Raw genomic sequence first — 25464 nt, forward strand, 5'->3', positions numbered from 1 at the left:
AAGATCGTCAACAGACAGCTGACCGCCTTCCTCGAGACGAACGGATCCCTCGACCCCTCGCAGTCCAGCTTCAGAGCCAACCACAGCACCGAGACCGCCCTCATCGCAGCCACCGACGACATCCGGACCCTGCTCGACAAGGGGGAAACAGTGGCCCTCATCCTCCTGGACTTCTCCGCTGCGTTCGACACGGTCTGCCACCGCACCCTAGTCCAGCGTCTCAGCAACATCGGTATCCAAGAGAAGGCACTGGAGTGGATCATCTCGTTCCTCGCCGGAAGAACACAAAGAGTCCGCCTCCCCCCGTTTCGCTCTGAGGCCACCGAAGTCATCTGCGGCGTCCCGCAAGGATCTTCACTCAGCCCCACCCTCTTCAACATCTACATGAAACCTCTCGCAGCCATCGCACGCCAGCACAACCTCAAGATCATCTCTTACGCCGACGACACCCAGCTGATCCTCTCCCTCACCAGAGACCCCGACACCGCCAGAACCTGCTTACACGAAGGGATGAAAGACGTCGCCGAGTGGATGAAGGACAGCCGCCTGAAACTGAACTCGGACAAGACAGAAGTCCTCATCCCGGGATCTTCGCCCCCCGCCTGGGATGACTCCTGGTGGCCCCCAGCCCTGGGCACCGCACCCAAGCCAACCGATCACGCACGCAACCTGGGCTTCATCCTGGACCCCTCCCTCTCGATGACCAGACAAGTCAACGCCGTCTCCTCATCGTGCTTCAACACCCTGCATATGCTTCGCAAGATCTTCCGCTGGATCCCGACCGAGACCAGGAAGACTGTCACCCAGGCACTCGTCACCAGCCGACTGGACTACGGAAACGCCCTCTACGCCGGAACCACAGCCAAGCTACAGAAAAGACTCCAGCGCATCCAGAACGCCTCCGCCCGACTCATCCTGGATGTCCCCCGACGCAGCCACATCTCCAGCCACCTGAGGAACCTGCACTGGCTCCCCGTCGACAAGAGGATCACATTCCGGCTCCTCACCCACGCACACAAGTCTCTCCACGACCTGGGCCCCAAGTACCTCAACGACCGCCTGACCTTCTACACGCCCACCCGCCAGCTACGGTCCACCAGCCTCGCCCTCGCAGCCGTACCACGCATCCGAAGAGCCACCGCCGGAGGAAGATCCTTCTCTTACCTGGCTGCCAAGACTTGGAACTCCCTCCCCATCCACCTTCGGCTGACCCAGGACCATCTCGCCTTCAGGAAACAACTCAAGACCTGGCTGTTCGAGCAGTAGCATACCCCTCCCCCCAAGCGCCTTGAGACCCTCCCGGGTGAGTAGTGCGCTATACAAATGGCATGATTGATTGATTGATTGAACATGCCAGGTTCGTCTTAAAGGAAACAAAGAGGTAGTGAATGAAAATAAACATCTAAAACGTGGCCCATGCGAGTCTGAGCAAGTTTCCACAGTGCGATGTGCCAAGAGTGACTTAGTACTGATTCAGGTAATATATCAAAGATGTATGAAGGCAGTACTGGACCCACAGAGTGAGAAACACCAGGAGTTGAATCATGCTATTGGCACTTACCTCAACGTACAGTAGTTAAAGTGTACCGAAGTACGAAGTTGTGACCAGCTCTTTGTTAGTACGATTGGAGTGTTCTCGGTGGAAACCCAGAAGACTCGCAGCAATTAGTAAAGGAAAAGAGTCATGAAAGTAACAAGCTCTCGGCATTGCGGTGGAGGGGCAGCGGCAGCCTTTGAAATCTGATGCGAGGCACAGACAAATGGTGGTTTGTGACATAGCTGGTTTGTGCACGCGCATAGATCACATGAACTGTGGCTAATCCGCCGCTTTGGCAGACTTTTCGGACTGCCTACTAGAAATCTCGACAAACAAGCATTGCTAAAGCAATGCTTTAGGTCGAAACCTAAAAAGACAACTCTCACCAGTCTGCACCCACCATCTACTGCCCTATCTCCAACATCCCAACCTTGGTCAAACTGCAGAGAAAATGTGTGCACATACAGCTTTGAATCATATCAATCATTTCCAACCCCTCCACAAATATCAATCTGGTTTCAGACCGGGCCATAGCACGGAAACTGCCCTTGTACACATTGTGGACGATGCTTTACGATCACTCGCCCAGAACAAATTGTGCCTACTTATCCTGTCATCTGCATTCAACACTGTCAATCATGAGAATCTTCTTAACCTATTAGAACGCAGAATGAGTTTCTCTGGTAATGTATTAAAATGGTTCTCCTCATTCCTACACAACAGATCTCAGCGCATTCTAATCAACCACCTTTTATCCGAACAATCCCTTGTCACGCTGGGTGTCCCCCAAGGTTCAACTCTATCCCCTACGCTGTTTAGTCTGCACATGGAGTCCCTAACCAAAATCTTCATACTTTCACACATCTACTACCACATGTACGCAGACAATACTGAACTCTACATGAAAATTGCCTCCCCCACAGACATCAACATCCTAAATGGCACAGTGACAAAACTCAAAATTGGTTGTCTCATAATCATCTCAAACTCAATGCACAAAAAATGAATTCTTACTGATCTCACAGCCCAACATCACCCTTAAGAAGTTAAAAAAACAACAAGAAGTAAGACTTACCTTATAGCCGTATCTCTCCGTCTCTCCTCCATGTGCTGGAACAGTAGCAGGAAGCACCCAGGCTCCCCTGACCAATCACAATTCTGCAATGCAGTGTTGTGATTGGTCTGAGTGCCGTGGTTCAGCACTAAGAAGAGGAATGGGGGCCTGGGCATGCTCTCCACCCAGGCTGTATTGCAGCCTGCGTGGAGAACATGCAAAATGCGCAAGACTGTTTGGCCGGCCCAAGAGGGACGACCAAAGCATCTTGGGCACTTGGAGCGGGCAGTTAAAACCACTCCTCCCCTGTCCTGCTCTGAGAGGAGAACAGCCCAGCCCACCGTGGCTGCAAAGCAACAGGAACAATTAAAATGATAATAACACTGAGTTATTATGATTTTATTTTTCCTTTAGTTACACTGCTTAAAAGCAGTGGGGCGATGCTCCTCCACCTAACTGGAGGAGCCGTCACTGCTATCTGGTGTAAACAGATCTTTGAGAAGGACAATCTCCTTTCTACTTAAGCCACAAAAATTCAACAAAAAGAAAATCTACAATCGCACATTTTCCAGATTTGCACAAAAATCTGGAACTCTCTTCCTCTGGAGATCAGGTCCAATCCTTCCACTTCCTTCTTCAAAAAATAATTAAAACTTCCACTATCGAACAGATTCTTCTCACTTTGAAACTTTACCTCCCCCTCTTCAAGTATGTCACTATTTCCTGCTTATTGGAGATCATCATGACATACATTGGAGTTTGCCCACTTCATTACTTACATGGACTGTTTGCCCCATCTCCCCTCCTCCTACTTGATTATGTAATTTTGCCTATTTGAACAATCCTTGTTGACCTCTATTGTATATAATTTGTATATAACTACCTTTCATGTTCTTGTAAAGCCCTCAGGCATCCGACTGGGTCTTACCTAAGCTTTAAAAAAAAAATCTACATTCTTTTTCGTGTGCACCACAAATACCTCTAGTTGTTCTTGTAAAGCGCTCTGACACCCGACTGGGTTTTGTTCACGCTATATAAAACCCTAAAAAAAACAAAAATATATCTTATATGAGTTCTGTGAGTGCGCACTTGGCTATGTGCATCCTTAAGGGAGCTTGTATCTCTCTACATGCATGTTGTGTATCTTCCTCTGTTGCTCGCTGCTCTATATTTGCTATGGGTGTTATAATCAATGCTATGGTCTATGTGTGGGGTAAGGTGTAGGAGCTGGGTAAGGAAGGGAAAATAATGTTCTTGCATAGGGGAGCGTTCTTTGCTACTCCCTGTCCTGCCAGCAAAAACACAGGGAAGAGGGTATGGTTGCTGCTGCATATCAGGGCATAAGCTCCTTACCCCACAGGACTGTCCATTCTGAGATTTTTGTTTATGTTTATTGCCCTGAGTAGGTAAAGCCTGCCAAGAGAGTATTGTGTGTATTGTGATACGGTGCGCCCTCAGAGTATTCGATGTATATGTCTATTAAGAAGCTGCTGTATCTCTATTGAAGTGTCTCTTGTGAGTGGTGGCTCACAGCTTCTCTTTTGTTGTCTGGTTTGTGTCCTGTGAGAGGAAGCCTTACACCTCTATGGATGTTGTGTGTTCTATGTGTGCTTGCTTCTTTATGCCTACTGTTTCTCCTGTGAGCAGATGCGATACTTGATTAGGACCGTAGTGTTTGTCCCACGATTAGGCGTTTGTATACCTATGGATGTAGTGTTGAGGTAGTGTTGATGTGGGGACTCCCTAGAGGTGTAGTGTTTGTCCTATTAGTAAACACTCATGTATATATGAATCTTGCCTTTCTCCTGCGAGAATGGTTGTGCCTGTATAGGGGACATACTGTTCACCCTATGAGTAGAGGGACTTACTCTCCCATGTATGAACCTTTGACACATATCAGGACCCACAATGCAATGCATATGCTAGCCTTTGTCCATGGTGGAAGCAAGAAGGTGGGAAACCGCACCCAGTGGACGGAATCTCAATACATAGGGCTCCTTCTTCAAACTCAGAGTAGTTGAGATTTCTTGGCAGCATATTAAAATGTAACAGCCGCCGTTACTTATTCATGAACTGCCTCGTACAAAGACAGGGAAGGCGGCTCTTGGAGTTTTCCAATGCCCTTGAATAATTCAGGAGGATTGTTAAAACTTCCGACGGCAAAAGCCACCGAGCGGAGAGGTCCCAATGGCTCAATGCACAAGAGAACGTCATTCAGGATTGGGGCAACAAAAATACGGCTGTGAGTCGGAGACTAAGAGACACAAGGGATGGCGGATGGTGTGAGAAGAATGGATCCGGAAGAGCTGAGGTGTTGATCAGAGCGGGAACTCTTTTCTTTGAAATGGATTCAATGTCGAAGAGGCAATTGAGATCTCCACTCAAGAATTGGGCTAGCACGCACTGGATTCCTTGGTAATGGAGCTTGTATTTTTAATGGCTGCCGAAAGCTTTCATTATAAAGGCTGCCATGTTCCCCAAACTCACCTATCACCTTCACAACACATCTCAATGTATTACAGCCTCAACCAGCATCAGTGCCAAAGTACAACATCTACAGTGAGCTCAGCTGACCAGGCAAAATGTTTGACCCACCAAGATAACACCTGCAGTCCTGCTTTCACCTCAACCAGAGGTGTTTTAAGGCATAGGCAAGTAGGGCTCTGGCCCATGGACCCAGCACTTCAGGTGGCCCGTGATAAATCCAGCTCTGTTCTCTACACAGTCCCTGCCCTGATGACCTTGACTGATTTTTAAACATAGATTTTTTTAAATACCACTTTACTTTACTTTTAATAGGGTAATATGTGGGAGTCTAATACAGACATTTTGTAGAGAAATGTTGTGTTTATGTTTCTCAAGACATGCACCAGCCATAAAAAAGTTCCTTTTAGATCTAAACAGGACCTCACATATGAGAAATGGCAGTGGGTTGCAGAGATTATTTGCAATAATATTAGTGAGCTGATACTATATTGCAATATTAAAAATGCACATCACTTTCCATGAATATTATATGGAAAGAGATTTAGAATTTGTGCAGTGTTAGTGACTTCACCAAAGGGGGCATAAAAAGGCCGAAATCTGATCATACATTTAAAGCTGGTCCAGATAGGGACCCCAAAAATATATTTGGCCCAGGGCCCCCAAAATCCTTAAAATATTTCAGACCACATCTTCCAAATCACCTCCTGTTCAAGATCAATGCTCTTTTCCTCAGCAGATTTGGCTATTGCAACAGCCACATGTGAGTTTTCTTAACTTCTTCTTCCAGCTCCTTCAAAAAGTCCTCACTCCCTCCACACATACTCAAACCTTTTAAGATTTCCCACTAATTCTTCCCTCAGATCACATGCATGCTGGCCCACAGGGCAACACTTGTCTACAACTGAGTGAACAACATTTTCCAGGCCATTATGGACCTTATCTCGACCTTAACGTTTTATGTGAACCAAAAATGCATTCTGGGTGTTTTAGTCTCTTTTCTTCTATTACACTAATTAGACAAACTCACCTGGAAACAATGATTAGTATATAAAAAGGCCTGGAATTGAGGCAGTGTCCATAATGATCTAGACCTAGGTGGTCACTCGAACCGCAAAAATCCCACATATTTGTGAATATTTGTCCACAATCCCCTCTGAGAAAATCCATCTATTTGTCATGTTTCCCTTAATGTTTTGCATTCTTTCAACACCTGGATATTTGACTTTTAATTTATGTTTTACACTGCAGTCCCTGAGACCTATTGAAACAAGCATTTGCAATGCAATAGGTCTCGCATTAGGAAAGTTTGAGCCATTGGTATTGTGAATTACATTTTTTTTATTTATGTGTTGGTTGTGAAAATAGCTATAGTAATAGCTAAAGTAATAGCTTTGTCATTTACAATGCCAATAGTTTTAACTTTCACAAATGTGACACCTATAGTATTTGTAACATTAAGTGGAACAGCAGCTGTCTAAGAACGACTTTATTCTGTGACAGACAGCTGTGCCCACAAATGAACAGTGAGGCATTAACCGCCCTATTTCAAGTCAGTCGAATATAAGTGCAGGAATGCCTACCTTTACAACGCGGTTTTTACAACGCATACCATTACAACGCATAATGCTTTTAGGCGCTGGATAATGAATAGTTTAATTTACTATTCCAACTCCAGTCCCCATGGATAGTAGTGAAGGTTATTGGATAGTAAATTAACCTATTCCCTATCCTAGAGCGCCCCCCAGAGCAATGCGTTGTAATAGTTTGCGTTGTAAAATTTGCGTTGTAATGGTAGGTCGTTGTAAAAGTTTCGTTGTAAAGGTTGTTTACCCCTTCCAGGTAGCATTTAATCCTATTGATTGGGATGGTGCACGGGGTTAAAAGCATACAGACAGCCATCTATCTCAGCACGGATCCTTGCCACCCCTGAAGCCAGACACAGAGAGTCACGGGAAAGCCCAAACACACTCAAGTGTAACCAGAGGTATGTCATGGTTCAGGATATCACCCATTCACACACTCAGCTATAAAGACTTTAAAAGAACAATCATCGGCATAGCCCTACAGGTATTGCCTATACAATATCTATTGGCTTTATTATTTTTGTGCCATGTTGTAATGCAGTGTGGTTGAAAGTAAAAAATCTTACTAAAGTTAATCTCTGCAATCCAGAAATATATGTGCAAATTTGGCTCGTCTTATCATTTTAACCCAGATAAATTTTTGTTTTAGTTCACATGTGCACTTTATGTCCACCAGAAATAGTGGTGCAGTGTTGCAATGGTGCAATCAATGTATTGAAGAAATGACATTATGAAATTGCACCAGCACTAATACAGCCTGAGCAATCAAAATAAATCAGTGCACAATCACATGGCAGTGCTCACGGCATAGACCTTCCCTCCTGATGCAGCTCCCAGTAGGAGAGCCCTTCCCATACTGCAGTATTTTTTTACCGGTAGGAATTACCCACATGTAATGAGCTTGAGATGTCTGCTTCATGGGGTAATCTGTAGTGGGAGAGGGTGGTGTAGCGCAGTCCCTTTCACTGCAACGCCCTTTACTACCAGCAACAAGGGTGGCCAGGGGTCAGGGATGACCCACATGCTGCTATCAGAGCCCAGTGAATAGACTTCCATGCTCCTTTGTACTGGGAGTGAATGGACACCTTTCCTCGCCCTCACCTTTCACAGGGTTAAGCAAACCCAGTCAACCTATGGACTCAAACCGGGATGACTGGATGAAAAAACAGGACTGGACCCCGCAAGATCTCTGGGAAATCGTCGTCCGGTTCTTAATGGCGAACGTCATTACAAGTGCTTCCCAGAACGAATTAAGGAGTTATGTAACAACTGGGGAAAAAATACTAAAATCATGTCTCCAGTTCTTGCAAGTGAATTAAAAGGCGAGCAGCTCTGTTGTGCACGCACGTCTGTTTCTGAAGCCCTTCTGTTCTGGTTACACTGCTTTAAGAGCAAGCATTCCTGCCCCTGTGTATGCAACTGTGCATGAAATGACAACTGTGCTGTCAGATAAAACACACACTCACAAAAATCATGCCAACTTTTAAGTTTCACCCCGAAGTTTATGGTAGAAAAGCATTTTGTTTCTACACGATCTTGTATAGTTATGTCTTTCACAATGAAATGCAGAACACAGGGATGTCCAACTCAGTGCGTCAACTGGGATGCACTGAGGATCTGAGGGGGCGGGGGCTCGAAGGAGGGGATCACGCATACAGTCATGGTTTCAGAGAAAAAAAACAATGCATTATCTACACACAGTTTTGTTAAATATTGTCTCCGTTGTAGATTTGGTGGATGGTCGTTATAGACGAAATAAAAAATATATTGTACATCTTTTGTCTTAAAATAAATGTGTACATTATTGTGTAATAATAAAAGGCGCGCACTCTCTGCAAACACTTAGCATAGTGTTGTCTCTGCCCCAAATGATAAACATTAGACAGGAAAGTTAGATGAGATATCCTTACTGAAGTATTACACAAAGTCAGATTCGTTTTTCAAAATGCATAAATACATGAATAAATAAATACCGCCTTCGGGTAAAGTCCGCGCTATATATAAATGCATAAATATATGAATAAATAAATACCGCCTTCGGGTAAAGTCCGCGCTATATAAAAATGCATAAATACATAAATAAATAAATACCGCCTTCGGGTAAAGTCTGCGCTATATAAAAATGCATAATTAAATAAATAAATAAATACCGCAAAACATCCTCGTTACTCTGCCGGCCTGCGACCAGGAAGTCAGGCAGGCCGGCGCGACAACAGGAAACAGGAAGTAGGCGGGCGGGAGCCTACCCCGCCTCCCACGGAAGAGCCGCGATTGGAGCCGTGTTTGGAGCAGGCAGGAGTCTACCCTGCGCCCCGGTGCCGAAGGAGGGAAGAAGAGTCCTGCTGCCGGGCCTTGCAGCTGAGGAGAGGAAGCCGGTGAGTGCGTTGCTGAGCGGCGGGCGGGCGGGCGGGCGGGCGGGGGGGGGGAAGCATGTACGCGCGCGCGCGTGGGGGGGCGTGGGGGGGAGAGGCGGCCTGTGTATGTGTGTGTGTGCGTGCGTGCGTGTGTGTGTGTGTGTGTCTTGGAGTGCGTGTGTGTGACTGTGGGGGAGGGGGTGTGTGAGCGAGTGTCTGTCTGCGATGTGTACGGCGCGGGACGCGACGTGCGCGTTCGCGCACACGAATGCAGGAGAGAAAAAGCTCGCGCACCCTACGGTCCGTCATTCCTCCCAGAGTGATCGCTACTGGTCTCCAGCTGGATGCATCCTTACGGATGCATTTCCAGCGAGACCCAAAAAGCATGGTGCTTAAAAAAAACACTCACTAAAGACCTGTTTTGAAGGTTGGTGGAAATGGTCCCCAGTTCCAAATGAGACTGTGAACCCTGTCCGTCAAACTCTTGGTCTGCCTGTTCTATTGTAATTTGGGCAGATTCATGGTGGAGCTCCTTTTGGCTCAATTGATCGAAAGCTCACTCCCACAGCCTGATGGAGTGCTGGCCATCAGCGTAAGGACATCACACCGTGAACCCTATTTAGGGCAGGCAGCCTGCTGTCCTTTTTTTCTGTTTGTTACTGACTGGGTAAAAACTGTTGATGAAGAACAGAAACGTTATAAACAGTAAATTATTGACCCCGACAACTAGGAATAAACTGCCGAGATGTGTGGGGTCACTAATGAATAGTTTTTTCAAAAACAAGCTCCTACTTTGGGGGCTTGTTTTTGAAAATCAAAAATGTTATTGATTACCAAACTTGGGATATCTTCAGAGGACCCACCAATGGTGGTCCTCTGCACATCGGGGTGGAATGCAGAATGTCCTCAGCTACGCAGGCCAACAAAGGTAAATCCATCAAACCCTAAATTAGGTCCTAAATTACTTAAAAGAAACAAATGCATTGGCCATCCAATTAGGCACAAATATGGCAGATGTCACTCGCTTAATGTGGTGTGATCAATGGTGAGCAGACAATATTGGATATAGGCAGTGCTTTCAGGTCACCTTGGCGTTCCTGTACATAGTGAAAAAAGGACCTAAATGCTGGAGCATTAGGAATTGATAACTACAGCAAGCTACCTGCTTCAACCATGGCTCCTTCACTTTTTTCCCTGTTTTACATATGACTGATCGTCATGTAACCTTTTGCTTATATATTACACTATTACACACGTTTTGCACAAGCATGTCCATTATTTACAATAATCGCTGCTAAGGATCCAAGATAAAAGAAGAGCCGGAAATAGCACCCTCTACGCAGGTTGTGCAAGAAGGGGTGACCAACGCATTATAGATGCAGAGCAGAGTTGTGGTGGTGGCATGGGAGGCAGTGAGCTTTGGCATCATGCTCCTAGTGGCGTGCTTGTGCAAGGGTAAGAAACACCCTTACCTATGTTGAGTTAACCTGTGAAAAACATCTTAGGAGTGAATTTTTTTAATAAAATCTAGTGCATGTACAGCAGCCTGTAAATGAGGTTGTTATGTTGTTTGGATTTGTAAAGAGCAGCTTTTCACCCGATGAGTCTCCATGTGCTGGAGCAGGTGTGTAGGTCTTCTGATGGGTGTTAGTTGAAGAGCCAGGTCTTCAGCTTCCAGAAATGAGGAGGAGGCCCTTATGTGTAAAGGACATTTGTTCCAGGTTTGTGGTGCAAGGGAGAAGAAGGCTAGGCCTCCTCTTCTGCTTTTGTGGATGCAAGGGGTATGTGCGAGAGAGAGTGAGGCAGAGCCTAGGTGTCTGGAGGGATGGTGGAAGTTGAGGCGGCAGTTGAGGTAAGCTAGACGTATGTTGTGCAGTTCCTTATAAGCATGTGGGAGGAGTCTGAATTGGCAGCATCTGAGTATCGGCAGCCAATGGAGTTCTCTGAGGTGAGGCTGGGTATGGGTGCACCATGGGAGGTCCATGAAGAGTCTTGGATGAGAAGAAGAGAATTTTTGAATAATATTTGGTTCAAAGACACAGAGCCATTCTAACTAGAGTTTAACAGGGGTGGCTCCTTTGTTTGTTCAGAGGAGCGCCGCCCCGACAAACAAAAGCCCAGACCAGAGCTGAAAAATAAAATGGAACTAAAGTTTATTTATTACCATTTTATTTTTTAGCAACCAACCCATCCTGAACTGAGCGTCTGGTCACGGCTATTGCTGCTGAGTGGCAAGAGGGAGCTTTGTGGTCTCGAATTTAAAATGAGCATGCCTATCTGACCAGCCATCTTGCGACAGCCAGCCAGGTATGTGCATTTTAACCCTCTCTAACCTAGCTGTCTTAAGACGGCTGGGTTAGAGAAAGCAAAGACCTCCAGTGCTCTTGTGAGTGCTGACAGAGGCCGCTCCCACCAATTCTAACACTGCTCTCATGCTGCATGAGAGCAGAGCCAGGATAGGCTTGGGAGTCGGGAGCCTGCCTGCCTGGAGGAGAGAAGGATGAAGGAGGTCATTGTACTCGTAGAATAGGTACGTTTTTACCTTTTTTTATTTTTTTATGTGCCCACCACCTTCGGGGCATGCCAGCCGCCACTGGAGTTTAACTTAGGAAAAAGTGCTTTTCACCAGAGATATACAAATGAGGCAGCTAGGGGAGATGCTTGAATGTGATTGCACATGTGGACGGCTAGGCGGACATTGCGGAATCGTGCAAAGATGCAGCTAGGATTCCAACTCTCCGCGCACATGATCTCCAAGTCTACCTTTTACCTGGGCAGGAGGTGGAGTGGCACCTCTCGAGATGGTTACTGTAGTGACCGGCTGGTCATGTCCTAGTGTTTCTAACTAATGTGTTTCCTCCGGCCCCTCCTAGAGCGCTGGCTTCCACACTCACCCCACACCCATCCATCACAGGTGTTACTGGTCAGGTGATCCTGCCAATAAAAGGGCAGCACGTGCCCTGGGCCAGTAATAGATAGTATACCACTGTGTCTGTGTGATCATTCTAACTGCATGGGGGCCTAGGGCCCCGACCCTTACATTGGTGATGAGCGATGTAGTGTCCTGATTACAACAATGACAGACACTACGTATGTTACACATGAAGCTTTATTAGCTATCTCTTATCTCGTCCTAGTCCCTACTCTAACTGTCCCTTTCCTGTCTCCGCTCCTCCTCTTCCTCTGGCCCCCTAGCTCCGCCCACTCCCAACTACTAGAATGCATCACAACATTACATCTCCCCCCTTGTTAACGAAATGAATTTAGCGTCCAACATAATTAGAGTTCCTCGATCAGCCACACGGGTCCGCGGGCTGGTCGTTTGAGCTATGGAGACGCATCTCAGCTTGCGTTGTGTGGCTTTCTGTCGCCTTGACGAGAGCATCCTTTATTACAAGAGTGCATCTTTGCACTTGCACGAAGTCTCATGTGATGTGCGTATGCTCAGATTCATGGTGGTTTTCACTCAACTTCTGGGTGATCCACTCACCTTCAGTGTCTGAGGTGTGTGTGAAGGGCTCAGCTTGATATCGGCAGTCTGTCCTCCTTTGTGACTCTTGTTCAAGTGACGCTCAATCTCTTTTCTTAGGGGATGTTGTTCTGGTTCTCTTCCGAGCACCCGCATGTATTTTTACTACTTTTTGTCTTGTCCGGTTGAAGGCAACACTGTCCTCCTGTTCAGAGTCCTGGATACCAGACGGTAGGGTAATATCTGAAGAGATCATCTTGGTATGGCTTGGGGACTGATTTGCTGTCTCTGGTTGTCTCATCCACTCCCGCTCGCGTTTGGGACTGGTGAACCCTGGGACCGGCTGGGTATTTGTATGTTTCTCCCTCATCCGATGATGACCTGCCTCTATTGACGCGTCTGGCTTCCCTTGCAGATCGACTGGCTGATCCGTTTCCATCTGGTTAATAATGGCCACTATATCTGTTTTCCTTTTGTAGGCCCTTTGAGTCAGCCTCGCTGACCCCATCCGGGGTGACGATGTATTATTTATGTCTTGATACAGCTGTGACTGACATAACAGGTTGTCTTGTGGAGTGATTGAGTGTTCATGGACATTGGTGTGAGACATGATGCTCTTGACGGGAAGAATGTCCCTTGGTTCTCTGGTGTGTTCGGGTGATTGACGCCATCGCCGTTGTCGGGACCACGACTCGGTAGACTCGAAGGATCGGACCGACATGCTTTCTGAATCAGTGGAGTTCTTTGTCAATTTCCTTTGAGAACGTTCCTTTGAGAATGTCTTAACGGGTGGACTTCTGAAATGGGTAGTCCGTGACGAGCTTCTTTTCACGTCAGAGTTGTCTTTGGGGTGTTTCTCCGGGTATCTTTCTCGAGGTGTCTTCGTTGTCAATTCACTGGAGAAGTTGTTCGATAACCACGTACTTGTTTCTTGAGTTTGATCCCAAGGTATTTAATTTCTGCCTCTCTCGCATGATGGTAATGACCTCCTCTCAGTTTCTTCATTATCTTGGATGTCATGAATGCGTTTGTCTTCCCCTTTTCGTTGTCTGGGTGAATCAGTCCAACTTATGCAGTTCACTTCCTCTTCACACTTGTTTGGTGTACTGACATCTGTGTTACCGGTGCGATGTGTTCTCCTGTTTGATGTCTCCTCGGACTCGTCTCTAGAATTTGGCAAACAGTGAGGTGCTTGTGTGTGGTCGTGTACCGATTTCCAGTGTTGACTTGACTGGTCCAGTCTTCTATATTTTGCCTTTCTTGCGCGTTTGTTGGGCAGACTGTCATCTGGTTCATTGGTGCGATCTGTCCCACTTGACACTTCATCTGCTTTAGAACCGTTTGCACCATCTGTTGACTGATTCCTTGAGGTTGAATAACTCCTTGAGGTTGTATCAGTGCCGCTATCGCAATCCTGACTCATCCTGGTCTTTTGTGTTGTTGACTCGGAGTATTTCATGACGCTTTGTCTCTTGTTTTGTCTTGGCTCTGATCTGCCTTCACCCTCCCTCTTTCTGGTTTTGTTTGTTTCTTGGGTTTTGTTCCCAGACATGAGGTATGTCTCTTTCCAGATATCTTTGTGTCTTGCATTCGAGTGCACGTCTTTTGATATGTCTCTTGCTTTGACCCGCACTCCAACTTCTGCCTTTCTGATGATTTTCTTTAGCGACCACTGCCCTAGAAGGATCTTGCACTTCGTGTTAGCATTTGAACAGCCTTCGATTATCCGGAGCCGAACTGCTTCTTCATTTGTAAATGTATTGAAATGGCAGCATGGTACCAAACTTTGCAACCGGGTGATGAATTTTGGCAATGGTTCTCCTGGTTCCTGCTGTGCTGTGGTGAAGGCTATGCGAGCATGATCCACGTCTACCTGTGCATGGAAATGGGCACGTAGCTTCTCTTGGAGTCTTTCATAGGTCTCTGTGTCCTTTTCTATCTCTTCGCTCACCAATTGCTTCAAGAAAATCGTCCAGTGATTCCAGCCACCGGTTCCAATTGAGACCCAAACTCCGAGTGTCAGTCTGTGTCACTGGGGCGGCACTTCAATGCAGGGATTGGACCGTTGTGTTACTTCTCCCACTGCCATGAGAGAGGAAGATTCTTATCTATTACAGGCACAGAACTGTTCACTTTGCTTCCCGTCTTCTCTGCTGACTCTCTTCAGCCGAGATCCTTGGTCTGGTCATTTGCTTTGAGGTTGATGAGCTTCGCAACTATCTCAGTATGCACCAGTGAGTGAAACTTGGATTTCTGGAGTTCCGAATGGCCACCACTCAGCTACACTATGCGTGACTCGTGGCTCGCTTCCTTTAGAGTCGCATGCAGGCTGCAGGTGATTTATGTCTCTTCCGCGAGGATGCATGCCACGTTTGACATCTTGTTCATGCGTTTCTTTTCGGCCAAGCGCAGGTCATCTAGCCACTTAAGTGCTGGGAGAAGGCTTCCTTGATATTCGTTTACTCAGGCTTCTGGATCACTTTAAATTTTTTATTTTTTTTGAAAACTTTTTATTGAATTTAAAGAACAAGAAAACAGAAAAACAAAAGAAAACAAGGCAGTACGGTACAAACGTGTCACCACATGGTTCGTGGGGGGTACATATGGAAGCAGACATCATTGCATTTGAAAAATACTGTGGGGGGGGAAGAGAAGGAGAACAGGAGCAGACAATACATCTATATTCCTGCGGAGGAAACATCAGGTTGGGAGGAAGACAGGTCGGTATCAAATCTTGAAACGGGGGGTACATATTTCTCCACGGTATGTGTTCCACTGAGTCCAAATTTTCCCCCATTTGCCAGGCCTGCCTCGGGAGACATACACAGTCTTTTCTCGAAACATGGACCAGTCCATGTTCTGTTGCCATGCCAGAACCGTCGGAGGCCTCTGAGCGCCCCACAGCTGGGCAATGTCACGCTTGGCTATCATGTTACCCAATGTCACCCATCGAAGCTGCGCCTGGATACAATCATTCGGTTCCCAAACATTCAACAAGCATCTCCGCGCTTCAGGCATCAACCGCACACCCGTGACCTCACTCATAACATCATGCACGCGAGCCCAATAGCTCAGTACAGCAGGACATTCCCAAATGATATGTAGAAACGTGGCCACCATACCGCAACCACGCCTGCACCATCCATCCGTCGAGAATCCCATGTGCACCAGACGCGGACCAGTTATATACACCCTATGAAGAATTTTGAGCTGGACAAAGCGAAGGCGCGCCGGAATAGCCACCTCCTTAGGAGAAGAGAGCGCAGCCTGCCAGTCCTCGTCATCTAGCTCCAAACCATCACTAGTCCACAACTCTCGAAGGCTATCCAATAGATCAATCCTGGTATTGACTAACTTTTTATAAATGAGTGAGATCGTGCTATCAGGGACATGCCCATCCAGTATCCGATCTTCAAGCGGGGACGCCTCCGGAACGTCCGAGCCCAGGGGAAAAACAGACCGGACCGCATGTCGGGCCTGCGCATATCTAAAGGATTCCTTATCATTCAGCCCATATTCAATTTTAATTTCCTCAAACGACTTGACCCTTCCCTTGATCCACACATCATCAACCCTGCTGATCCCAATCATGTCCCACCGATCGAACCCCTTCGACTGCCAGAGGGAGCCAAGTTTATCTGAAGCATAAAGCGGCGTGGCACGGGTCGGCTTGTCAGCCCATCCTGTGGCAGCTGTGGCCCGATGCCACACCTGCACGGCAGTTTTAGTGGGCCCCGTAAGCGACCTGACGGTCGACTTCGCGTATAGAGCCCTGTTGTAGTCACCACCGGGCAGCAACCATTTATCCATCGCAAAGGCCGGGTTTGGCGGATGAGCGTAGGTGCCATGGTTGATGGCCCCCAGCTGAGAGGCCCAATAATAGCGACGGATGTCAGGGAGAGCGATGCCGCCATCGTACCACGGGAGCGTGAGCTTCGAAAGGGCAATACGAGAACGGCCCCCCCATAGCAATTGCCGCTGGAGGCTTTCAATCTCCCGAAAATAGCCGGCCGGTACAACATCAAGCGTGTTTTGAAGCGCATAGAGAAATCGGGGGAGTGACATCATCTTTAACAACGCCGCTCGTCCCAGAGGAGAGAGAGGAAGCCTACTCCACGTTCCAACATCTGCACGGAGGCGTTGGAGAGGGGGCAGCAGATTGCGTTCATATCGAAGCACAGGGTCCAGGGTAATAAAGATTCCCAAGTATCTAAAACCTTCCAGTACCACCGAGATGGGACAGCCACGTGGCAGAAGGGGAGCATCACCAGAGAGAACATAAATGCAGGATTTTGACCAGTTGATAACTAGACCGGAATTCTTACGAAAAGAAGTCAAAACGTCAAAAAGGACGACCAACGACTTACGAGGTGACGTAAGGTACAAAAGTATATCGTCTGCATACAGAGATATACGATCTTCAAAGTCCGGGGACCATCTAATGCCCTTCAAGGACGGTTCCCATCTCAACCAAGCCGCTAGCGGCTCCAGAGCAAGGGCAAACAAGAGCGGGGATAGAGGACAACCCTGGCGTGTCCCCCTACCAAGAGCGAAGGAGGTCGAGGCATGCCCATTCACCACCACCTGGGCTAAAGGGTCAGCATAGAGCAATTGCACCCAGCGGATAAAGGCGGGTCCAAAGTCGAATTTACTGAGGACCGCCCACAGATAAGGCCACTCGAGCGTATCAAACGCCATGGTGGCGTCTAAAGACGCCAAGATGGCCGGCTCCCGCAGAGTCCCCGCTCGCGCCAGGACTCCATGCAGTCGCCGAAGGTTAAGCGCCGTGTTTCGGTGTGGTATAAATCCGGACTGGTCCGGGTGAACAAGATCGCCTATAACAGATACCAGACGATTGGCGAGGACTTTGGCCAGGATCTTAGGTTCAGCATTTATCAGGGAAATAGGTCTGAAGGATTCACAACGGTCACGTGGCTTACCCTCCTTATGGATAACTACTATGGAGGCCAGTCTCTGGTCAGGAGGAAGAGACCCCTCCTCCAGTGATTCCAAGAACATCAATCGAAGATACGGCGCCAGTACATCCGGACAGAGCTTATAAAGCTCAATGGGGAGTCCATTAGGGCCTGAGGCCCTCCCCGAGCGAATCGAGCGGATAGCGGTCGCAATTTCATCTGCCGTGGGCGGAGCTTCCAACAGCTCCCTCTCTGGATCAGACAGGCATGGGAGCGAGATATTACGTAGAAGCAAGTGGGAGTCCCGCTCCGGTCGGTCAGACACAGGGGAGTACACTACCTGAAAATAATCAGCAAAGCGCGTAACGATCCCAGCGGGGTCAGTGACTTCTACACCATTCACATCAACCACAACAGGAACCACCCGACTCGCGCATTCTCTCCTATCCAACCAAGCCAGCAATTTCCCAGCCTTATCTCCCACATCATACAACCGCCCCTGCCGTTCACGACCCATCTCTTTCGCCGCATCAGTCACCAGCGCTCTATATTCAAGCTGTTTCAGGTCCAGAAGGTGCAGCCTCTCAGGGGAGACCCCAGAGTCCAACTCCCCCTCAAGAGCGGAAATTTCAGTCTCAAGACGGACAACCTCCTCGCGCCTACATCTCTTAACATTGCCAATCGATGAGAGGGCCTGGCCTCGAATTACAGTTTTGCACGCTTCCCATAGAGAAACAGAAGAGGACACTGAGCCTACATTTTCAGCAAAGTAGTGATTGATCGCTGCAAGGAGTTCCGTCCTGATCTGAGGATCGCGGAGGTACCATGGGTTAATCGGGGCGATACGACCCTCCGAACCTAGGTGCGCGTTCACAACCAACCACAATGGGGAATGATCTGAGATACCCCTGGCTAGATGTTTTACCTCCCCTATAAGGGAAGCCTGAGAGGAGGGCATCAGCACATAATCAAGTCTCGAAAGGCTGCCGTGGGCCCCAGAGTGGAAGGTATATTGCCGTTGCCCAGGATTATGTAAACGCCAGCAATCGGCTAACCCCAGCGCCTCCAGGAAGTCCCCCAGCCAGGATTGAGACTGTGCGATAACACGGGGAGGGTAACGATCAAGCAACCCAGACACTACCGAGTTGAAATCTCCCCCTACTACGAGCAGACCCTCGGGGACTCCCAGAACCACTCTTCCCAGATCGGCATAGGTCGTAGTTTGGAGGCCTGGCGGTATATAAACCGAAAACAAAGTGATCACCCTCCCCTCCCAGCGCCCCACAATGGCGGCGTATCGCCCCCTATCATCAAGTATAATGTCGTCAACGGCAAGAGGGAGGGAGGTCCGAACCAGAATACCCACCCCCCTGGAGCCAGAAGTGAAACCTGAGTGTGCAATGAGACGATAGCCACGCCTACTCATTGCATGGCACGTATTGCCAAGCAGATGCGTCTCCTGAAGCAAAACCACATCTGGTGATAGGCGTCGCAGCAACTGCAAAACCACCCCCCGCTTAATGCTATCACCCAACCCATTGACGTTCCAACACAGTATACGTAGTCCCCTATCCCCCATCCCACAGACCACCCCAAGGTCCCCCCCACTCCAAACGCGACACGTAAACACAGAAGATCATCAGTACAATGCCTTGAAGAAAACAATGAAACACAAACCGAAACCCCTCAACCCCCCAAAACATTATCATACCCCCCACCCCGCACCCCTGCGTAAGACTCAAAAGCCACCCCAACTTGCAGTGTGCCTGTCGCCCCAGTATACAACTAATCTACGAAAAGAACCCCAGAGGAGGAAGATTTACCCGACCCCCACCCACACCCCGTCCAGACAACACAGGAGCCAACAATAGTAGCAGAGCATCAAACCACTGCCGAAAGTCAACACGTTGGTCTGGGAGCCGATTTCACCCCTCATTCCTGCTCCACCAGGCCGCCCTCCGCACCACCGGAGTGATCAGGACAGTCAAATTGTTCTCGAGGGGGCAGTGAGTCCAGCCAGTCACCGGCCGCTCCAGGATGATCAAAGAAAAATGTTCTATCATTGTAGACCACACGCAGTCGAGCCGGGAAAAGCATGGCATATTTCATGTCCCTGTCCCGCAGTCTCCTCTTCACCCCCTGGAATCCAAGGCGCTGCTTCTGGACCTGCTGGGTGAAGTCCGGGTAGAAGTTAACCGCGGCGGTTTCATAAGCCGTAGGGCCCGACGTGCGGGAAGCCTGTAGGATCACGTCTCTGTCACGAAAGTTAAAGATCCGCGCAATGATGGGGCGCAGAGAAGCTCCAAGCTTAGGCGGGCCACCCGGGACACGGTGGGCCCGTTCAACTGCAAAAAACTTGCTAAGGCCCTTGGGCGCTAAGTGATTCAGGACAAGGTCCTCCACCAGTAGGTCCACCGATGACGATTCTGTCGTCTCCGGGACCCCGACCAGTCGGACGTTGTTCCGTCGAGCGCGGCCTTCGAAATCGTCCAGGCGCCGAGAGAGGTGGTCACGGGCGGACCTCAGGTTACCAACCTCAGTCTGTAATTCGGAGACGTCGGTAATAAGGCTAGATGTCTTCAGATCAAGGGATTTGACCTTCTCGTTAGTCTTCGCAAGGTCCGCCCTGATCAGGGTAACATCTATGGCAACTGTGTCCAATTTATGGGTCAGGGCCTCATATTGCTGTCCTAGCGTGGCCTTCATCCCAGTAATGGCGCCCATGATGTCTTTCAACGACAGATCTCCATCCAACAGGGAATCATCCCCAAGGTTGGCCGGGGGTTTGGTCGGTCCGCCCGGAGAGCCCTTAGTGAGAGTATATCGATCCATGACGTTGGACTGCACAGAGCCTCCTCGAGCTGCCGGTCTGGTCTTACGTCTTTCTCCCTCGGGCTTGGTGGCCATTTTAGGTCGTGCGCCCCGCAGGGTATTCTGAGACCTAGTGAAAATGGCTACACTCGAAGCGCACCTCAGCAATTCAGAGAATAGTTAAAGGCCAGCCACCAGTCAAGAAGCAGTGAAGACCAGGATCGCCAAGCGAGGGCACACAATGTAGAAGGGAGCAAACCACCAAGGCGACCAAGGCAGAGTCCATGAGGTGGAGGCACAAGAATCGAAACCGAAAGTTGGAGACCGGGCAGGGGACACTCGTACATGCCGTTGTTATTCAATTATCACCCGGCTGGCAGGAAAATCAAGCCCGGGGCAGTACCACGGAGCAGGCCGAAAATTTTCAAAAGTCCATATCTCCGGCTCCCTGAAGCCAAAGCGAAATGCGGAAACGGGGAAATGATCAGCAGGGTCACGACCACAAAAGCCCGTCGTCCAAATCAGGATAAGGTGCAGGATAGTCGGTGGAGGTGGCGAGGGTCCGGGAGCTCTGAGCTCACGCGACCATCTTGGGTGCGCGCTAAGCTCCTCCCCACTTTAATTTATTGGCTTCTCTTACTATTGATCATTTCTCTTCGCGTGATGTTGAAAGTCTACTTTGGTACTTGTCTTTGCTTGTGTTTGTCGCATTCGAGGTTTATGCGGGCTGGTGCTTGTTTTCAGTGCATCCCTTGCACTTGCCAGTGTTTGCTGTGTTTATTGGCTCTTTACTCCTTTCACTTCATGTTACTTGTACTCTTGCTTGTTTACATTCAGTGCGATCTCCGCTTGATTCTGGTATTGTCTTCTTTTGGGTCTTCTGTAATTCTTCCCTCTTTGGGGTCTTCTGCAGGGCTGCCCTCTTCAGGGTCTTCTGCCATTCTGCCCTCTTTGGGGTCTTCTGCAGGACTGCCCTCTTCGGGGTCTTCTGCAATTCTGCCCTCTTTGGGTCTTCTGCAGGACTGCCCTCTTCGGGGTCTTCTGCAATATTGCACTCTTCGGTTTGTGCTCAACGTTGTCTTTATCTGTCTCTTGCATTAACTTGTGCTTGGTCTCTTGCACCTCTTGCGTTTGCTTATGTTTGTTTGATTACGTTTCTTCTGTTTGCCAATGCTTGTTTGCTTGTCTTCGCTAATGTTTGTTTGGTCTTCACAACTGTTTTTTTGGTCTTCGCCAATACTTGCTTGGTCTTTGCCAATGCTTGTTTGGTCTTCGCCAATGCTTGTTCGCTTGCTGTTGCCACTGCTTGTTTTGCATTTATCAATGCTTGTTCTGCATTTACCAATGCTTGTTCGATTGCTTCTTATCTCTGCCAATGCTTGTTTTACATTTGCCAATGTTTGTTTGATTACTGCCACAGCTTTGATTTGTGTGTCCCAATGCTTGTTTTGCAGTTTCCAATGCTTATTTGGTGACTACCAATGCTTATTTAACATTTGCCAATGCTTGCTTTCAGTTTCTAGTGCTGCCTGACTTCAAAATGGCCGCCTATATTTTCCACAGAGACCTGTCCTTATGGCCGCCTGACTTCAAAATGGCCGCCGTCATTGAAGTCTCGGTTCACACGAGACTTCCTCACAGTTCATTCACCAGGGTCAATTCGAGTAGGACTCACCGGCAGCCTGTCTCAGGGGCAGCACTCTCCAGATCTCCACACCTTTTCTACAGCTGCCACGTTCAGGTAAGGTTGGGGTGGGCTCCCACCTTGCTTCTTTAGGTCCCGCGCTCAGTCAGCGACAACTTGCCGAGTCTCACGCATCGGGGGTGAGACCCGATGTCATGTGCCACTCGAGCTCCGTTTTCCACCACGCTCGATGGCACTGGTCAGCAGGCCTTCTTGGGGCAGTACCCACTGTCAGGGGCAATCCTTTACGACTTGGGGTGTCAGGCAGAGTCGGAGTGCGCTCCCGACTTCTGCTCTTTCAGCGCATGCCAACTTGCACGCATCAGGCGTGAGTCGCGTTTTTGGCGCGATCGAGCGCTTTCTCTCTCAAGCGCCCCGGCGCTTGTTATTTCGGCTCCTCTTGGACTCCACACAGTCGCCTGACTGGGGAATAGGGTCACCTGCTGTTGGTCTCTCGATTCAGGCGGCAGCCTCACTCTTCACAGCAGCACTTCTCTTTTTTCAGACGCTGCTCGGGACGGGACGCTCCTGCAGGGTTCAGTGGGTGGTAGACACACCGATCCCACCCTCGTCGCCAGTTGTAGTGTCCTGATTACAATAATGACAGAAACTACGTATGTTACACATGGAGCTTTATTAACTATCTCTTATCTCGTCCTAGTCCCTACTCTAACTGTCCCTTTCCTGTCTCCGCTCCTCCTCTTCCTCTGGCCCCCTAGCTCCGCCCACTCCCAACTACTAGAATGCATCACAACATTACAAGCGGGTTGGACCTGTGCGTGAAGTAGCCCTGAAGGTTAGTGTGGGGGAAGTGTAGCCTGTGCTATGGCTCCCCTGCCAACAAGCTGAAAGAGGAGAGCCAGGAAGATGGTTCCCGCCTGGGCATGAGACTGCAGCAACTGACTGCTGTGAGCCTGCGCTAGCCCACCAAGCGTGGTGTCCCCAGAGAGATAGAGGGACGAGCTAGACCAGTGTCCTGCCTGCTGCGACCCAAGTGAGGCGGTTCCAGAGCATGGCAAAGCAGCCACTCACTCATCGGGCATGAGGTAAGACCCAGTGACGGCAGATGGAGATCGCGAGCAAGGCAAAGGCAAAGGGGGTGAGGGGTTGCCGCCAGCTTGAGATGCCCTTAAGCTGCCATCCCTCACTGCAGGGAGAGGAGCCTCCCCCATCCCTGAAGTGCTTGCACGGGTGAAGAAACATTGAGGCAGCTGAGGTGCCTGCAGGGGAGAGAAGAGCCTGTAGGCGTCCCACTGCCTGCCGCCTTAAAAAAAACTCATGTCCCGCAATCTTGCATCACAGCCGTGGTGCAGGCGCCATGCCTTATGTGGTTGCTGTGAAGGTGTGAGCCATGTGGGGCCAGAGGTGAGAGATGGTGTGAGGCATTCTGCGGTCCATCTGGACTGCTTGCAGTTGGAAAAGCGCTCTGCCTGCAGAGGGATGAGTTGTGACCCGGGCCGCGCCAGCATGATGTGTGGCCCATCATTAGGGTGACCAGGTGTTCCCGTTTTGCCAGGAAGGTCCCATTTTTTAACCAGCTGTCCCAGCAAATTTCAACAAATGTAGCTCATGTCCCCGTTTTTAAAGAGGGTCGACTGAAAACAGAGGGGCATATTACCAACAAGTAGCGATATTTATCGCTAAATAGGCTTAGCGACGTTTTTTTAATCGCTGAGCATCGCCGGAATGTATCGCTGAGATAACGTGCTATTAGCAACGTTTATCTCCAAAGCAATACATTTTCCGGCGATAGCCGCCAAATGTGTGAATATCGCTGAGAATACAGAGATATTCACGCATTAGCGACAAAATGCTCTTAGCCATGTTATCCACCTCCCATTGGATAACATGGCTAAGAACTGGTCTGGGCAGGTGTTAGTATTTGGAGATATTTGCGCTTAGCGCAAATATTTCCATCGCTATGCCTGCCTTGCTAATAGGCGATAGCGATGTTAGCGACTGTTTTCAGTCGCTAACAGTTTGGGTACGCCCACTTTGCATGTCATTAGCGATAAATATCGCTAACATGCAAAGCGGGCCCCAAACCGCTCGCTATCACCTAAAAGCTGTCGCTAACTGCTGTTAGAGACAGCTTGCTAATAGGGCGATAGAATTATCGCCGCTCAGCGGCCGAAAACGGCCGCTAAAGCGGCGAAAATTCCCTATCGCCATCCTTGATAATATGCCCCAGAGGGAGTTTTTTTTTATGTTTTCGAAAGCAGGGATAGTTAGCAATTGTTTCAAGAAAGCAATTTAATTAACAGGCAAGCTACTGGGTTTAAACATTGCATTTTATGTATGTTCTTACTGCCTGTTCTGTAATTCTCTGCTGAGGAGCGCTCTCATCGCTTGAAGTAAGATTGTAGACTTTCTTCTATTTTGGTGAAATGTCCCGGTTTTTGGCTTTAAAATTCTGGTCACCCTACCCATAATGGATGAGCGACTACCACCGGTAAAGGAAAGGACTCCGATGGCAGCCCATCTAGGCGGAGGCCATGGCCTGCCGGACGAAAGTGAGAGGCCATGGCAGCGTCACCTAGAGGTCGTGGGAGGCACCGCGGCCTGCAGTAAAAAAAATTAACCAGATCGAACACCCTGCTGGGATGGCTGCTGCGGCATGCAGTTAATGAGGGAAGTGCACCTGTATTGGAGTACCGCCGGTGTTTGCAGCAGCGGGGGGAGAGAACGTGGATTGGTCCCACTGCTTCCATAGTGAGAGTACCTGATGCAGATATTTAAACAGAGCCGGTCAGGAAAGGCAGCATGGCCCCTACATGTGAGGAACTGCCACGTAAGGTGCCTACAGCACCACCTAGTGGCCACAGACAGTAACTGCCCCGTCTTAGAGCACATCTGGTACAGTGCAACAGCATCTAGTGCAAGGAAGGTGTCAGCTGCCCATAGCGGAAGGGGTAGCAGCACAAGCGGGCCTGTACTGTGATGGAGAAAGTGACTGTGCACCTCTAATGCAATGAACCCCACAAGAGGCACCCACGGAGCACAGCAGAAGAAAAGGTAGAAGGCTACCCAGGACATTGTTTGAAGTGGGGGTAGTACTCCAGGGGTAGACTTCAATGAAGCCAGTTATGCACAGTGGCAATTGGCTAGGAAAGAAATAAGGAGAGAAGTTGTTCCCGAAAAGGAATGGACCGGGTGCACACAGCACAGTAGACAGTGCTCAAGAAGAGTAAGACAGAGCATGAGGTCAGAGATGCGTTGAGGGCCGCGTCTGGAGAGCCGACAGTACGGACAGGAGCCCAGGAGTCTTGGGAGGAAAGAGGACCAATGTCATCACAGGGTGTGACAGACCCTTCACAGCCTGTCTGAGTGGAGGTGGAGCAAGCCTTACAACAGCAAAGCTTTGAGGCGCAAGGAGTGCATCCTCAAGTGAAGAGGGGACCTGTGAGTGGGACATTAAGAGGAGACCTGTGAGAGGTCCACAAAGTGAAGACTTGTGTGAGGTCTTCGAAGGGAAGACCTGTGAGAGGTCCACGAGGCAAAGAAGTTTCCAGTCCTGCTGTTAGGATAGGACGTGACCATGGAGGTCCGGGTGAAAGGAAGATCAATGC

Source organism: Lissotriton helveticus, chromosome 1_1 (assembly GCF_964261635.1).
Source record: "Lissotriton helveticus chromosome 1_1, aLisHel1.1, whole genome shotgun sequence".
Classification (NCBI taxonomy): domain Eukaryota; kingdom Metazoa; phylum Chordata; class Amphibia; order Caudata; family Salamandridae; genus Lissotriton; species Lissotriton helveticus.